Consider the following 16,829-nt stretch of genomic DNA (forward strand, 5'->3'; position numbering starts at 1 on the left):
GAAGAACATATAGATACACAAGAAGGGTGAGAAAGGCTTTGGAGGTTACAATAACGTGGTGAAGTTCTCCATAGTACCAGCTGGTGTAAGGAGAATGTTAAACTTCCTTTAAGACTGATGAATATTTTTGAGTATATTGAAAACATTTATTTGGAGTACTGTATGAATTTGCAGTTTAGCACAGGAGTTTCTTCCATTTTGGTAAATGAAGGGAGACATTTTTCAGCGGTGTTTCAGATAGCAAGTCTTACAACCCATCTTTCTGACTCACTTGTAGTAGATGCTGGCAAACTTTAAGGATGTGTGCTTTTAACTGTCTTGAACAGGCCGTGTACTATGTGATAAAAACATCTACACGGCAACTGTAATAACAAAACCCAGTATTATTCTGAATTTGGTTTCACAGTGGCCGAACAAGTGAATTCATGAAAAGGTGGCATGAGGTTTTCTGTGTATTGTTGAGTCAAATTATCTGTGTCTGCAAAACACATGTCAATTTATTTCAGTCCGGGATGAGTATATTTTCACTAGGTAGGTTTTGATACTATTGATGCCTTCAGTTTGTCAAACAGTCGTGTGGTTCTTCGTTATTTTTCTACTAGTCACATGAATGTAATTTTGATATCTACGTCTCTTTTTGTCTAAAAGTGTAGGCAATTTTGCAGACCCTCTTTTCAGAGGCACTTTCCATTTAAAAAAAAGAAAAAAATTAAAAGGAAAAGTGGTAGAACATGTGTCAGGCATATGCAATTCCTCCAGCGTCATGTTTTCCACACTGATTTAATAGCTATTGAGTCTCTTCAAATATTCTTGTTTCCAGGACCTGTTTTACAGCAGTAAATCTTCGTGGCTGTAAAATTCCTGAAATGATTCAGTGGGATGATTGTTTCCTTAGCGCGTTCCCTGAGAGCTCATAGTTAAAAATGGAAAAGTTCTTAAGCGGGTCATTTTTTCTTCCCTGCACTACGTGTCATCGATTCTGAAAACTACAGTCAGTGCCATCACCTATGTTGGCCCTGGCAAACCACTGTTTGGCTAGAGCTCCTTACTATGCTGATTTCTCATGGTAATTTATGGCAAGTTTTCTGTTGAAATGCCTTATTCAACTATGTTAAGAAATGCCTAGCCAGATCAAGAGGGGGAAAAAAAGGGTTGTGGCGTGAGTTGATACAGGTCTTCATTTAAAAAACTGAAAAAAAAAAAAAAATATTGAAATTTACACTTAGCCTAGTAATGAATTTGCTAAGGGCTTCCTTAATTTCCCTAAGCGTTTGCGCATGGGGCTGGTGGATGGTGTGGTGTGCACAGCAGGCTTTTTGACACAGGATAGCATCGTCACACAAGATTGATCCAGGATAGTTTTTAACATCTTCCTTCTACTTACAGTCAGTGCCATTTGTAGTTTTTAGGTTCTCAAGTTGTATGGAAAGTCCATCAACGGTGAGCTGCTTCAGTATGTGGTCTGTCATGTTGTGAGCTTGTATTCATTTGGGTTTGCCATCGGAGCATCTTTCGGAAACTGCAAGCTCATATGTTGGAAAAATCCAAAATGAATGCTGAAGTCCGTGATGTTGACTGCAGCTTAATAAATCATCAGACATGCAGGGGTGATAAATTTTGTTATGCCTGGTCTGTTTGTCTCCAGAGGGTGGCCAAACATTATATAATTTCTGTGGCTTTCTGACAGCTGGAGAAGGCTGTTAAAATCAGCAGTTAGTTACTGGGAGCAGATAGGAGGCCCATAATGAGTTCTGTCTATTGGGTTTGCCAGGGCAGGCCGTTAAGTAGCTCATTGGGAATGTCATGTGCAAAGACGAGGGAGAGGTGCATTTGCCAAAGTTCTGCACAGCTGGAGGATCTTCTTTGGATGAAAACACCAGGTTATACTGTGAAATACAGAATAGCATGGTCTTAAAATCTGTAGCTTTCCAAAATACTGTTTTTTTTCTTTCTCTGGTGTTTTCTTAGTTGGACATCAGATACTGGAACTGCCCTTCAAGTAGCTCAGCACTGAGGAAAGCAGTAAGTTCTGGAGCTCGTTCTTCTGTGAGTGTTTCCTTAAAAACGACTTGGGATTTGGGATCTGAGGTGCATGATCCTCATTAAGTACCTTCAGATAGGAAATAAGCCTTCGCTCTTCCCTCAAGGTTTTTAGCAAATGTATTAGATCTGTTCTTACCTTTGTTTTGGGGGAAAAAAAAAGATCCTTGCATTTTTAATTTCATATAACCAGTGCATTTTAATCGGGTGCTTTTATCACAGGATGTAAACCTTAAGGTTTTCAAGCTTGTTCTTCGTAGTAATGCAGAACAGCCTTTCTTATTTGTAGCTACTGTTAGTCACAATGGGGAATAACTTCCTCACTTAAAGGTGGGCTTAAAAATTACTTAAACTCTGTAGGATTTCAACAAGAATGCTGTGTTTTTTGTTGACTCTCATTCTTGTTAATGCCTTCTAGAAGAAAACGTAATACTGGGGACCATTTTTCCTGGGTGTATGCGTATGTGCTTTTTTAGAGTTGGCAGAAGTCTTAGCTGTCATGGTTCTCTTTAAATAACTGATCTACAGTTCAGAAGACCTGGGGTGGTCTAATAAATCGACAAGGTGATGGGAAGCCTTTTCTTGGCAGCTCAGGTTCAGCCAACGTGTGTACCTTGGAGAAAGACTCTTAGTCGTGTTCTTCATTCTTACTTGCAAAGTGAGGAGACCGTGCCTACTTCAGACTTCATACACGTCAGTATTTTGGCTTTTCAGAAGTCCGACACGTGGCCTCAGGTGAAAGCCCACTCCTTGCACATGTGTGAGCAGATGGATTTCATGGAATGTCGTGCCATTCTGTCTGGTAGCTGAGGACAGCAAATGACGAGGATGGTTTGCAGAGAGGAGTACAGGCAGTAATGGTCAAGAAAGCCATTTTCCTTGTCAGGCCTTTGTCATCTTCTAAGGTGATTCCCTAGCATGTGGCACAGGAGGAGGCAAACCACAAAGAGGTCAGTGCTGTTGGACATGTGTGAAGTAGCCATTAACACAGGCAGTAAATATTCAAAAAGAAACTCCTCATTTGACAATGCAGTCTTCTAGATGACTTGTAGAGATAAAAATGCACCATGTTTTTAAAAGAGCACTTTTAATTTTTGTCAGATGAGAAAGTACCTGTAAGTTTAATATGTGCTTTACAAAGAGAGCAGCGTGTTAGCACCAGCTACTAGGTTTGCATTTTATGAGTTGGCTGTGGTACGATGGCTTCGTATACAAAATTCGGGCACCGCCATTAACACAGGGAAATTTTTATGCTCCTGTATCACGTGAATAGGAGCTATGTGCTTCAGTGATCTGTGGTGCTGAGTGCGTTTCATTGCTGTAAATGATGGGCAGTTGAGCAGTTTTGGATTCCCTGCCTGCAGGAAGCAGGGTTCTCTCAGCTTCTCTCCCCTCTTTTCATTGTAATTCAGCTGCTACACTGAGCAAAGCTTTCTGGAATCCCACTCCCCTGCCCTGCAAAAAAAAAGAATCATCTTAGAATGTTTTGCAGCTGTATTAAGAAGACCTGGCAGATGCATATCAAGCTGAGTGGTAAATGGCATGTGTTCCTGCTTTCCTCACCTCTGTCTGTTAAATCAGTCTGCTTAATACTTCAAAACCTGCAGGTTTCTGAAGGCTTCTGATGTTTGAAATTGGAAGACACCTGGCAGCAAACCCTTTTCCCCATTTTTTTTATTTTTTTGGGGTTCTCCTAATGACTTGCCCTACAAGCAAGATAAAAAGCACTTGGTTTTGGACTTTTTATTTAAAAACTGGAGTTAATGCAGAAGTTCATTCTCAGTGCTTTGTAGGGTAATAAAACGTACATTCATGGAGCAGTTTGGTATCCGACTTGCAGTGTTGCTCACTGATGCCTCCCTCAACTCTCTCCTGCAAATACACACACAGACAAATACCCAGGGAGGAATGGAGGAATGCAGCATCTTAAATACACTGTTGCTTCTAGTTTTGTAAGCTGCCTTGGTGCTGATCTCTTGATGCTGGTAAGAATGAGCAGTGGGCAGAGGATGATCATTTTAAACTTCTTTCTGTGGAGATGCTGGTTGAAATAAACGCCTTATTTGAATATTTTTGCATTGGTAATACTTTTTCTTAACATGAAACTCGGAGATTAACAAATCATTATCTGCCTTAATTTAGGTTTTAAGTTCCCCTAACTGAGGTTGGTTTCTGTAGCTCAGGGTTGGGAACCTATATATCCTAAAAGGCTATATATGACTCACAGCTGTTTCATACAGCCTATCATATTATTTGTTCACATTAAGAACAGAACTGACACGGTTGTTAACATATGGCCACAGCTTGCCAAATATGTTTAAAAGCCTTGACCCTTAGCTGGAAAAAGATTTCCCTGAAGTTGCTGCAAATTGTTGTCACAACCTGTTTTCGCTTGAAAAACCACCAAGGGTTGGTGAGCCTTGTGTGCTGTGTTTCCCCATCATGGGATGGACGGAGAGAAATCACTGTTCCAAAGCTTAGACTTTGAGGGATGCAGCCCTTTCAGTCTGAGCTCTGAAATCACTGATTCAGCGTTCTTGAGCTTGCAGTTTTATACATCATATTTATATCACGCAGTTCTGTTTGCTTTGGGCTTTGAGTCTTGCATGGAGGTCATGGGGGGAGAAAATAGAACATTGTAGGAAAAGAGAAAACAAGGGTCTTGGAAAAAACACCAGATTGTTACAGATACGGGAAGTGATGAACGTGCATTTCTTTCCATTTGTTTCAGCATCTCTCCTGATGGGAGACTGAGGTCTGTCTCATCTTCTGTAGAAGAAATGCTTCCCCTTCCCTGTCACCCAGGCTGCTGTGTTGTCATGGCACCTGACTTTTAACAGGAAATCATTCTCCTTAGTCCAGTCCTCCAGAGCAGGTAGCTAACAGTTGAGGCTGGAAAATTATCTTAGGACCCTTCTGGAGGCAGCAAGCTCTTGAAGAGATGAAGGTCATCGGAGACGGGTTGTTTTCTCGGTATGGAACCAGCCTTCCTGTCACAGGACAAGGTGGCACAGAGGATGCAGCGAGGAGATGAATGTCATGGTGGGTTTATCTGTCACAAATGAATCATAGAGATTTTCCATCCGTCTTACAGGTTTAGATGTTTGTTCCCATCAGTGTAACATCAGAGTTTAAACACCTCACATGGCTTTTAAAATAAATGTCTTAATGTTACTCATGTCCATATGGACAGTAATTTGCCATTAGATTCAAACTTAGGACTTCTTCCTCTCTTAATACCCTTCAAATCAAAGAAATCTTTTATTCTTTATAGAGGAGGAAATAAGTGGTGAGATGATGTCACATCAGGGAAAAGTCTGCAGAGATGGAGCTCAGAAATAACTCCAAAAACTGTGTGGAAAACCTTGTGGCTGTAGCGAGAAGTAGGATTTTTAAGAACGCTGTGTTTGCAAAATCCAGTAGGGAAAGCCATGGAGCCTGGTTCTACTCCTCATCTATTGTGCAAGCTTGGAGAAGTTGCTTTGCAGTTTCCTTCAGTTCTCCTGTCACCAGTGAATCTTTTAATTGCTCTTGTTAAAGCACTTCAGCGTTAAAAACTTGAATTGATATTATTGCGGACTTAAATAAGCTTAATTAAAATCTTTTTCTCCTCACTTGTGCCTTCCCAAAGCAAGAGTAACTGGGCTGTTTTTTACCCGAATGGTTTGACTGACTGATGTGCTGCAGCTGCTGAAGGTAGGATTTACCTAGTCCAAATATCCAGTGAGCAGCTTCAGATGAAGAAAATGATTGGATATGTGGCATCTACAGTTTAGTTAGGGATGTGGTCTGGCACGTGGCAATTCCTTACTCATTTTATGTAGCAATCAAGAGTTCCTGAAAGTCCTGTGCAGGCTCCTTTGTGGTAGTGTTGTCTAATCTTATCCTCAGCCAACTGGAGCTTGGTGCATCATGGACAGATGCCTTACCTGTAGGCTATTGAGGAGGGAGATGCAGTTTATATCACCAGAAAGCAGTCTGTCAGGCTCAGTGGTGTACTTGGCATCACCTGTTTACGTGGCAAAGCACATCAGTGTTCCTGAACTCCTCATCACACCCTCAGACAGGAGGAACTGCACCAACCTGCTGCAGCAGTGGACAGTCAAGGGGCACAGCAAGTTTTGACTTTGGTGCAGCCAAAAGCTCTTTGGCTGATGTTCTGCTGCTGCTGACAATACAAGAAGTGAATTTGAGCAGGCATTAAGCTCTGGCTACCCATTAATGCATTAATCCCGGGTGTGGAGCTGAGGAAGTAACTCATAAACCAAAACTCTTGGGAATTTTGGTTGGGAACTGTGCTGCTGCTTTGGCCTTGCTGCAGCTGCACCATGGCAGGCACCTACATTCTGTCACTGGAAACAGAGCGAGCACACTCCTGAAGGATGGATACTGAGCACTGCTGTGTTTCGGTTCAGGGGTATCAAAAGCCTTGCAGTATGAATAGAAGTTACTTTTTTTTTTTTTTAAATCAAGTAGAGAATTCGTAGACATACTGCAGAAGAGGTGAGGCGAGGATTCCTTCTGTCTGATGAGTCCTCTTGCTGTCTGGATTTCTTTGCTGTTGTCTTCCCTCACAGATATTTGGACAGACAGATCTTATCTTCCTTCTGCGATGTTAGAAACGCATCTGTCTGTGGAAATGCAACAAATGTTCTTGACCGCTTTCTGCTTTTGAGAAGCCCTTCCTGCTGTTTGAATCCAGAGCCATCCTCGTCCTTCCTGAAATACACACCTACAAGGAATTTATTTTAATTAGAGAGCTACAGGAAGCAGAATCCCCATCCTGTGGGAGTCTTCTTGTATGCGATTTTTATATTTTGAATTGGAGAGCTTGGACTACCCACCCCAGGACTGGCAGGCAGCCGGGCAGGAAGCTGGGCAGACTTGTTGCCTTTCCAAGAGCATTTTGATGGAATCAGCGCATTTCCATGCGATGCGTGTTTTGCTGTGTAAAGGTTGTTGCGTTGGGATGTTATTTTGTGCAGTTCTGTAGTTGTAGTCTTCAGCCAGTGACTTCTGGGAAATTGTTGGCTCATTCTTGTTGTCAGAGGCAGTTTTCCGCAGAACTGTGAGCTCCCTTGTCACAAGAAGATCCACGTGGAGGGATGTTCTTCACCCAGTGAGAAAGATCTCTCGATGCCTATCAGTGTTCAGATAGGTGAGCTAGCACACCTTATGTCCCCATCTACGTCTGACAAAGTTGTGGCTAAATGTTTCGTGTTTTTGTGTAGCAGTTCATGCTGATGAAATCCAGACCCTGCAGGACACGGTTCTTGCATCTTTTGGTGGGGCCAGGTGCTGAGCTAGGAGTGGTCAGTGGGAGCCCAGCTCGAGGGAAGCCTGTTCAGTCTGGAGAGCAGTGTGGAAGTGCACTCCATCTATACAACTCCTGCTTTGTCAGGACGTTATTGTACTCTCATTTCACAGAAGTCCAGCAAATAGAGCTTGGCAGCATGGTGCACATCTTTCAAGCAGTTTGTGTTGTCTCTTTAAACCATATAAATAAACTGCACTCGACTCTTCAGGTCATCACCTTCCTGCTCAAAGCAAGGCTGTGTGTGGAGCTAGATGAAGCTGCTCAATGCTTTTACTAATTGAAAATCCCCAAGAGCTGAGAGCTGAGAGCCTTTCTGGCCTCTTCTATCAGAGTTTGCTCATTTTCACACTAAAGAATTTTTTCCTTACATCTAATCAGAATTCACCTCGCTGCAGCTTGTGACTGTGGCTGCTTGCCATTTGGCTGTGTGCTCCTGAGAAGTTGTGTGTTCTCAGTAACCCCCTCCAGGTAAGCAAGGGTGCTGATAAAGGATTTTGGCTGATAACGAGCGTTCTGTGTGTTTGCAAGCAGTGTCCAGGAATCTTCTTTTGATGACTCTTCCTCTCTTTGAGCATGGAACTGCTGAGAAGCAGCAGAAATTGGATTCTCTAGATACAGCCACGTTACCAAATGATGGTGGCATTTACTGGACTTCTTTAACATCTCATCTCAGATTCCTCAAAACCACTGGCACAAGTGAACCAGGTGTCTAGCACTTCAGACCGATCTAACTCATCTTGAATGTATTCTGTTTAGTTATTTTAAATAAACAAATTCCCCTCCTTAGATTCCTTGCATTTTGAAGTTGTGAGCTTACATTGAATCACCAGTATGCAGTTCAGTATAAATAATTTCAAGAAGTGTCATAACTCAGTTGCTTAAGTGGTTGCACTTGCATTTCCTCTGACAGCACCAGCTTTGATTCTTGGGAGAAACTAACATTGTTGTGGCTTTTGAGTATGTCCTGAGGATGGATTTGTTGTTTATACAGGCATTACAAATCGTATCATTTCAAATGAACTGGTCTTAAGTGTATTTCCTTAATGGATGGATACATCTGAAAATGCAGATAGCTTTATGTGCTTTATTGTTGTTGGCTGTTGGAGGTTCGGTATTTGCACAGTCACTGCGTGAAAGCTGTGTGTGTAAATCCCATCAGAGGGGAACACGAAAATAACCAAGAACACCAGTAAAAAGAACAAAGAAGGGAACTTTCCCATCCTGTAATGAATTTGTACAGATTTGGACCTTCTTTTGTACGTGTACAGTAACTTCACTGGAGCCCATCCAGAGTCACAATAGTTAAGTCATTCCATAGAAATCAAAGGAGGTATAATCTTGTGAAACTTGCTTAATAGGGAAAGCATAGCCTTTGTATCCAGAAGCTGAACTGGCTAAGCAAACATCTAATATTGACTTGATTCCTTAGTCTGATTGCCCGCCTTTAGATTTGGAGCATAAAACTTATCTCAAGCAAAATGAAACATACATTTTAACTATCTTTCTTTAAAAAAGCATGTATACCAGGTACTCCTCTCCCAGCACAAGGTAACTTTTTCAGCTCCCTCTATGCTTACGGTTTTCTCCCAGCTTCTCTTCCAGTGCTTAAGACGCATAGGGAACTGGAGGACTGATAATGTGGCTGTTAATTAAATAAAAGTGCGTTGAGATTCAAGAGGTTACAGCCTACAGGAGTTAACTGCAAACTGTTTTTTTCCATGCTCAAGAGGCGTGAGTCAGATTTTGCAAAGTGAGTCAAATCTATCCTTAGGTTCATTTTGTGACACTGTAGTGGATGTAGGGTTTGAAGCAGTATTATATGTAGAAATGGCTTATTACACTGGTTGAGCTTGTAGCATTCTCTTGGTGTGGCAAGGGGACCAGAATGGACATCCATAATGGGGAGCATGGAGGGATCAGCAGTTCAGTCCCTGGAAACGGTGAGCAGTCCCTCTGCAGCCTGGAGGGTGTGGAAAGGTTTTTCTTTTCTTTGGTGCTCTTGTTGGGATTTGCTCATTCTTAATGATACTGATGAACTGTGGTTGGGCTTTAGCATGGCAGCAGCGTATGAGGGTGCTCCCTGGGCTCTGAAATGACTGTGAGGAAAAACCTACTGAACCCATCCTTGGAGATGCTTGGTGGGGACCGAGACATGCCAACAAGAAGGGCACTATCCTACTAACACCTTCTTTTAAATAAATCCGTTTATTTTTATTTTGCATTTGTTCTCTCTATCTTCGGCTGGGTGGGTAGTGTTCCTGGCAATCCAATAAAGCTGTCCACTTAGGTCAAATGTGCTGGAGCTGCAGCCCTTTGACAGGATGTGACTCCTGCATGTTTGGCTGGCTGTGTCATGCACAAACACTCCCTTTCCTCTGGAGGAATTACATGACAATTGAACTTGGAGGCGCAGTCAACTTCCAAGTCTCTGTTTCTTCTCTGTTCCCATGTTTCACCCTCCCTCTGAGAAGTCTCTCATTTTGATTGTGAATCTTGACCAGGAAATGAATTTGATGGCTCCATTCTTACACGTCGGTCTTTGACTAGCCACAGTCAACATCCTAATATTGTGCTCTGAATCGTGAGTAATGCCTCCTGTCTGGCTTACATCTTGGATGAAATGGAAGACAGGCGTGAGTTTAGTTTTCCTATTCTTGTGTGTAATCAATCTGGAAAGAATGCTTTAGATTTGCTTCGCTTCCGCATTTTTTGGTGGGGACCCTCAACAAATAAAAGATGGAATTCAGATGGAGCAGTTCAAAGAACATCGTTGCTGTTCCTTATTTGTGGTACAAAGATGAGCTGGCAGCACCAGATACATGGTTCCCTGATACCCACAACCCCTCGTAGGACTCTGGCTGCTTTTAATTCTGCCTGTATCTCAAACAGCTCGGAGTTTTCACTTTGAAGAACGCTGTGTTTTCAGCTTTGTGCAGTTTCTAGGTTGTTCAGGTCTTGTTACCTTTTGTAGAGGTTTGTGTTTCATAAGAAAGTGTAGGAAGATTAGGATTCAGTGCTTTTTTTTTTTCCCTTTAATTTCTGCCAAAGTTTTATGATACGTACAATCCTTGAAGAGGTGCTGCACAACTAACATTTAGAATAAGCTGCAAATATTACCTAATTTGTGCAGAATTAGGTGATCAGTTGCTCTGCTTGTTTGTCATGTGTCCTACTAGGACCTTGGGGGATGTCCTCAACCCCAGCTCTGTGCGTCTCCAGCAAAGTGTTGCTGGCTGCAAGTGGGAGCACACAGTGTTGAGCAGACATCAGTCGTGCCTGCAGCCCTGGTGTTCAGCAGCACAGCATCTCTGTATACAGCCAGCATCTCTTCTTCACAACTGTTGCTCTGGTTTTAGTCCATGAGGTTTTACTCTCTTTTTACTCCTTTCCTAGTTCTTCACTTGTATGCCATCTGTATCAGTATATGACTCCATTACCGTTGTGTGGTCTCCCTGAAGGTATTTTGTATAGAGGAATGCTATAGGAATTCTATAGAGTACATAGGAATGCTATTCACGGTACGTGGTGAGGGATGCCAGAGTACTCCAGGAAAGACAAGTTTATAAATCAACACTAAGTTTTGCTCAGGATTTCTTAAACAGAGCCGCTTCCAGGACAGCAAGATAAACAGTTATGTTTTTTTTTAATTATTTCTGTCTTATGTTTGAATCTTGAGGTTGCTGCTGTGCATGCTGGGGACAGATGGAGCAGTTTAGAAGTGCAGGGCAATACCTGAGGCAGTACCAAGTACAGAAACACACTTGGTGACCCATCAGCCGTGCTATCAGCTACATGCATCATCTCTCAGCTATTTACAGGAAGTTCGTGTTGGACTGCTGAGTTAACACCGAATTCTGCAATAATTGCTTTGTTGTAACATTTCATTGCTTATTAGATGCCAGCCTAGTAGTTGGATCTGTCATTTTCAACTTGCGAAGCAGCATTCTACTGAAATACTTGGTAATATCACCCCGATATGTGCATGAAATTCACCCAGTTGATTCATGGTTTGCTGCTACCTAGTGTAAAATACAGATGATATTTCTGACCCCAGCCTGGTAAAGTGAATTATCATTATGGTTTCCCCATCTGCACATGTAATGTATGTGTTTTAGCAAGCGTATGTCAAAAGGGTATTGAGTCCTTCAGTACTTAAGAGGTCATCTTATTAAAAGCGAGCCTGTACCACAAGGCCTTCTTACTCCTTTTTTCCATTTTTAGGTCAGATGATTCAGGTTTTCCCCAGTGCTTTTAACCTTGTGCCATCTGAGCGGCTTGCTTGAGGGGCAGCAATGCTTCGAGGCCATTACTGACAAAAACCCCACCCTCAATAGGGTGGCTCTATTTCACTGTCTCGTTCTCTTCTGTAATGTTTACTCTTAATTTCTCACCCCTTTGTTACTGCATGTTTTTCCCTAGCACTCAGCTAGTATCCTAATGAGTGCTCCTGTTTAGTTTCCTTTCACCTCTCACACTTTCCTCTCTCAGCACAGAAGTCCATACTTGAGGTAGGGAAGAAAAACAAACCAGCACAGGCCTATGGTTCATGCCATCCATCAGCTCTTTATGAAAATGTAGACATAATTACTAGTGACAGAACAATATCCAGAGGATTTTCACGCTGCTTATTCTCACTTGAACAAAAAAATGCCCTAGCTTGCTGGATGTTACCTGATCGTATTTTGTTCCTTTAATAGTAGCGTGTACACGTCTGTAACCTTCCTTTATGAAATAGGAGAGCGTTCCCAGAGCACTTGCAGATCATCCTGCCTTTCAAGTACCTAAAATAGATTTTAAAACACTGATAGGAGTGTGAAAGCATATGGGAGCATGCAGGTAGCTGGCTTGCTTGGAGGCAGAGCGATCGGAGGAGGGGTGGCAGAGCTGTGTTTTAAAAATATTCAGCCTCGATCCCGTGGTGCTTGTCCAGTAGAGAAATTCTGCACTGAGGAGATCTTGGCTGAAGCAGTTGCTGCATTTGAAAAGCGTGAACTAGATTCTGATTTTAAAATCTATTTTGTTTTGAGTTGAAGGTAGTGGACTTGCATGCAATTTACTCCGGTGTAAATGAAACTGAGTTCGGCCCTTTATGTTCTGTGCTTCTTAGCCACGTGGTACGTTTCTATAAATCATGCACTTGAAAGGTTTTCTTGCTTCCTGCTTTTACCAGTCAGATCATATAAAATGCAGATGAACCGAGCTTCTGGTTTATAAGCCTCAGCAGAACACCCCCTCCAAATCCCCTTCTGTCACACCAGCCCCGCTTCCCCCATTTGAAAATGAGATAGCAAGAGTGACTAACTTAGGCTAATACAGCGGAGTTTTTTGGTCTCCTCCCTTTCTTATTTTGACCTGTACTTTGCTTTCGTTATAAAGTGAACGTAGAAATTACCCGGTGGGAGTGGTGAAACTGCAGCAGAGAAACAAAAACTATTTGGATTCTACTGAAAGCTGTTCATTCGCTTGCTCTTCTTTTTATTAACGGCTCGGAGCGTGCAGTTTGTCTTGTTCTGACTACGTGTCCCTCAGCGAGAACGGAGGTAATTCTTTGAGTCTCTTTCCTTTCAATAGTGCTTCAGCTTGATCAGAAAAGCTTTTTATATTTTTATCGTGATCTGTTGTTTCAACTGCTTTAAATGTGTCCGCGCAGCTATGAAGCCGACTGATTTCTGTCAATCCCAGTAAGTTCCAGTAACTTTTTTGTGCGTAGAAAAGTGGGGCTTTGGTTTCGGATGCAGGCTGTGCAAGTGAAAATCGCAGCTTTCTCCGCAGAGGGTTGCAGAGCTGTTCCAGCAGGCATCAGCAAATCTGCAGCCAAAATTCAGCATAGCAAGTTTTTGTTTTAATCATCGACGTGTACCTAAATGAACATCTCTCTGTGCTGCTGGTATTGCCAGCACTTTTTGTGCTGGGATTGTACGTTCCTGTAAACTGATGAGCAAGTTCTTGTTGCCTTTTTCTCTGAAGTAACGAGATATTTTTAGTAAGCTATTTCGGAAGTGTAGGACTTCCCGATACTTTTATTGTTAATCCACTGCAAACTGAAAATGCAGGACTGGCAGCATTTAATCCTGAGAGGATCGCTCTTGTGACACACGGAGCGTGTTCCTGGTCCCTCGCTGCAAGTGCAGGTTGTTAGGGCTCTGAGCTGCGTGCTGTGTCAGTTTTCCTTGGCTGGCATCTGAAGTGGGAGCATGAAGAATGTCTCCTAAACGCTGCAGAGTAACTTGATGCTCCTTAACACCTTTGCAAGGTTTTTTGCATGAGGGGAGGAAGGAAGGACAAACGGAAATCCTTTAGATTTTGCTAAGGTTACTTCAGATAGTCATTTCTGGAACTGCTCCAGAAAGCCTCTGCTTGGTGTAGTTCTCCATTTTTCAGTCGTTTCACGCAAGGTGTTTACCCCAGCATCTGCAGGCTGCCAGCCCCACAGCCATCCTTGGTGCTGCTGGCTGGGTGTTGCTGCAGCGCATCTGAGCGCACCACGTATCTGCAGGGGGAAGCCGTGGCCCTTACGGTACCACTTCCAAGGGACCCTGGGAAAGAGAGGCCCTCTGGTTGTACGTCCTGGCTTAAAAAATGCTGTTAGAAGCTTAGTAATACCTGTAAGTATGGCTTCTAATATTTCTGTTAGTTTTTATGGCAGAAACGTAGGTCAGCTTGCTTCTGAAAATGCAGATTTTTCTTAAGTGCCGAGTGAGAGCTGTGTTGGTCACTCGTCAGTACTTTCAAAAGCAGCAGTCAGCTGCGTTGAACAGGGGAATTTATATCAGAACCTGTAAGGTGAAATTGCAGTTCTCTGCTTGTGATCTTGGGCATAGCATTGCATTCTTCTGCGCAGTGGTTTCCCATCTGGAAAATGAAGATTAGTCATACCTACTCCTCTCTGCTTTACTCACACTCAGTGAATGAAACCTAATTCATTTATTACCTGTGTTGTATGAAAATAGTCTGTGAGAATTGAATTGCTGCAGCTAGGAATTCTTCCGAGTGACAGTAAAGGTTTGGTAAGCAGTGCATGAAGAATTAGAATTAAAGGCTAAGCTGTCTTCCATAGCCTCAGTTGCTTCCATGGAGCTGCAGGCAGGTTGGAGCCTAAAACAATGCTGGTTGAAGAACTGGAAGAGTTTAGGGTAAGATAGTTATTATTTGTAGTGAAGTAAGGTCAGTTTAATTAAAACTGTGTGGTCATACGTTGCCCTGTTTTCTTGTATTCTGCTGTTACACTAACAACCAAATCTGACGGATTGAGCAGCCAGCTGTCCAGTGTCTGCAGGACTTGGACGCGTTCCGTGCACAAGCCAAGATGAAAAGTAGATCAAATGAATTTGTCATCATCAAATTTCTGCTCAGTAATGAACTGCTTATGTATGTATAATCTCTTTTAATGAGTATTTCTCTGGAATTAACAAATAGCTTTTTAGGTTTCAGCTTCTTTGGTCAAAAGTTGTAAATGCGTTAACATGTGTTTTCTGCATGTCAGAAGCTGACTGAGGAGTGATTCATTGTACTATGGGTTTGCACAGTCATGTTACTTCTCTTTACCCTATTTTGCTTGTTTTGTAGGTGATAAGTTGGTGAATTAGTTTTGAAATACATATTGGCCATCAATTTCCAAGTGAGGAGAGGTGAGCTTGACCTTCACGCGTGGCAGAAAAGTGGACATGAGTAGAGCAGACGGAGATTCCTGCTCCAGTCTTTCTCCCTGGCTTGCTAGGTCATGTCTGGTGCATATTTGCGTGCCTCAGTTCTGCTGTCAGTAAAAATAGGTTAGTGTTTGGAATTATTCACAGGGTCCAGAATTCCTTAGCAATTCTAAACCCATATGAGAACACGAGACGGAAATTTCTGTGAAAATTTGTGCCAGTGCTTTCGACCAGCTCTTAAAACTGAACTGAAATTCTGCAATAAGGAGTTGCATGTACATGCAAATGAAGAACTCACCTCTTTTTTTGTCCTTTCTCTCAACTCTCTTTAACCACATAAAGCATTACCAAAAGGCTGAATGTAGGAATTGGTGTTTGGAGAGCGTTATCTATGCTATGACTTCATGTTCGTTACATTCTTCTGTATTTTCAGGTTCTGAAATGCTTTGATAAATTTCTCCATTCCATTTGAATCAAAGCCACTTTGAAAAAAAAAAAAAAACTAGTTTGAGTTCTTCAATGAAACTCCCAAAATTTTCCTCCAACTTTAATAGAACTACTGCTCCGGCCTTTTTTCCTAAACTGTAAAACACAGTGAATGGGAATAAATAGAAGCTGACATGTTTCTTCATGTGCAGTTTTATTGGTGAGCATGTTTGTTCATTTGTCTGTTAGCTTGTAGAATTCCATGATCTTACAAAGTGGTTTGTGGTTTGGTTTGAATTGGTGAGACTTCCCTATTTTTCACATTTTAACCATTACTGACATTTTAATGCAATAGAAACAATAGAGCAGAAGAGCCACAGGTTTTTTGCAAATATCCATTAGATGTTATGGTGCTTAATGCCGTCGCTTTTAGAAGATTTTAAGAGTTTCCTGATGGATTTTTGGGGCATATTTTTATTGGAATATTTCGGAGGCACTTTGATTTGTGTTTGCACGCCCAGCTGCCAAAAGCCTTCTAGCAAATTGGGTGACAGACACACCCCAAAACGTCTATTTTTATTCGTATCTAATTTGTAGTGTTGGCTGAAGCATATGCTGAGTTTTATTTTTTTTTTTCTTCTCGTCTATAACACATAGGTTGCTGCTTTCAGGAGTTCCCCCCTTTACCTCCCATTGCACATCGTGTCATCTCCGTTCTTTATGTTAAAAGTGAGGAGAGTTTGGCTGGTCCTCAGTGCGTGGAATTGAGCCTGCAGCACGCTGAGCTCGGTTTGATCAGAGCTGTGTGACCGCTGGAACGTACAGTGGCACGCAGACAGCTGTATTTTCTTGTAAAAAAAGCAGCACTGCGTGCTGTACGCGTTGTAACAACAATACCGCTGAAGCAAGAGGTCACGTTGATCTACGCTGGAGTTCACCGGTGCTACGGTTTTTACTGAGGTCAGTAATGAACTGAAACAACCTTTCCAGCGTTTGCTTTTCCTAGTGGTGCTGCCAGCGGAGGAGCTGGGAACGGCCTCCTGGAGTTTTCAGGGAAACTCTTTGTTCACGTAAACCCTGGGAAGGAATTTCCCTTCCTTCTTGGCCTGCTAGGTATGCGCTGAACCGTGCAGTTTGCTTTAGCTGCATACCATCTGCATTTTATTTTTGTTTTGTTTACTGACTTCCCGCCCGTGTCGGTCTTCTTTTAGCATGGGTATATTGTTGTGTATTCCACCTTTGTCAGCAGCCTTAGTTTTGCCTTGCTTTGTTCCCCCTGAGCAGCTCTGTGCGAGCTGCTGGATGTTTGGAACAGAGCTTCTCATGGGAAAAACTTGAAGTGGGTGGGAATCCTACCTGCGTTGTGCCTGTAGGAGGATGGGCACTGGCTGCTTTAGGGT

The 16,829-nt window shown here is 42.4% G+C and overlaps 1 long non-coding RNA gene across 1 annotated transcript in view; it reads left to right on the top strand.

Annotated features, from left to right (window-relative positions):
• Nucleotides 1-16,829, top strand: part of LOC110392239 — a 144,012-nt gene that overhangs the window by 75,385 nt on the left and 51,798 nt on the right. The window contains exons 5-8 of the long non-coding RNA XR_002434273.1: nt 1,969-12,897; nt 14,924-15,126; nt 15,437-15,649; nt 16,087-16,389. This is a non-coding gene — a long non-coding RNA (uncharacterized LOC110392239). The remainder of the gene's footprint in view (nt 1-1,968; nt 12,898-14,923; nt 15,127-15,436; nt 15,650-16,086; nt 16,390-16,829) is intronic.

Source organism: Numida meleagris, chromosome 1 (assembly GCF_002078875.1).
Source record: "Numida meleagris isolate 19003 breed g44 Domestic line chromosome 1, NumMel1.0, whole genome shotgun sequence".
Lineage (NCBI taxonomy): Eukaryota > Metazoa > Chordata > Aves > Galliformes > Numididae > Numida > Numida meleagris.